The sequence below is a fragment of the Lactuca virosa genome, chromosome 4, assembly GCF_052849685.1.
Source record: "Lactuca virosa cultivar CGN04683 chromosome 4, Lactuca_virosa_CGN04683_v6, whole genome shotgun sequence".
In the NCBI taxonomy this organism is placed as follows: Eukaryota; Viridiplantae; Streptophyta; class Magnoliopsida; order Asterales; family Asteraceae; genus Lactuca; species Lactuca virosa.
The window spans coordinates 351,156,567-351,157,587 of NC_136429.1; the positions used below are offsets into that span (position 1 = coordinate 351,156,567).

Genomic DNA, 1,021 nt, shown 5'->3' on the forward strand with positions numbered 1-1,021 from the left:
AAAGAAAATTAGAAAGCTTTGAGAAAATTCCAAATATTCACGAATCCGATTCCGAAACAGAAACCGATAAAGAAGGAAGCAAAAACGAAGACGAGTCGAAAAACGAGATGGAAAACATTGCAGATATGTCTATGGAGGCATATAAAAAGAGAATCCGAGAGGACACCGGTCCCGGTCTAGTACAACCTACAATTCCAGCTGCAGCAACATTCGAGATGAAGGGACACATTCTGTCCGCGCTTAAGGGAGTTCTATTTTCCGAGAAAGATCATGAGGATGCTTACAAACACCTTGATGAAGTAAATGACATTGCTGATTACTTCAACATCCTAAATGTTCCACGCACTATAGTTCTACTTAGAATGCTACCTGTCACATTCAAGGGAGCTGCAAAGGATTTGTTGAGGGCACTTCCACCCGGTGCAATTACTACTTGGGCGCAGATGCGTGAGCAATTTCTAGAACACTTTTTCCCACCTTCAAAAGTTTCTAAACTCAAGAAAGCCATAGCAAATTTCGAGCAATAACCGGGTGAGTCACTTTACGAAGCATGGGAACGCTATAATGGATTGATAAGGAATTGTCCCCAAAATGATTTGAATGAGCAACAAGAAGTATCAATCTTTTATGATGAGGTTAATGTCATGAAAAGGCAACTCCTTGATTCTCAAGGACCGCTAACGAAGAAAAATCCAGAAGAAATCAAGGAATTGATTGAAGAGTTATCCAAGCATTCGCGTGAATATCACAATCCTAGACATGATGGAGCAAAGGGAATTGGGGGTGGCACTTTTGAAGATATGGCTGATGTTTTAGCTATGCTAAATACTATGGACCGAAGGATGACAAAGATGGACCAATCCATCCATGCGATTTTAGTTGGTTGTGAAAGATGAAATGATCCTCATTTAACCAAAGATTTCCACTTAGATGAGAACGGGAATAAGAAGGCTCAAGTTTGTTACTGAAGCTGAGACAAATATGATGCAGATTGGACGAAACCAAAGAAAGAGTGGTTGCC

The 1,021-nt window shown here is 40.5% G+C and overlaps 1 non-coding gene across 1 annotated transcript; it reads right to left on the bottom strand.

Annotated features, from left to right (window-relative positions):
* Positions 1-491: 491 nt before the first annotated feature.
* Positions 492-598, bottom strand: LOC145110355 (small nucleolar RNA R71). The gene has a single exon (XR_013709736.1). It is a non-coding gene; the product is annotated as a small nucleolar RNA R71 (small nucleolar RNA).
* Positions 599-1,021: the final 423 nt, after the last annotated feature.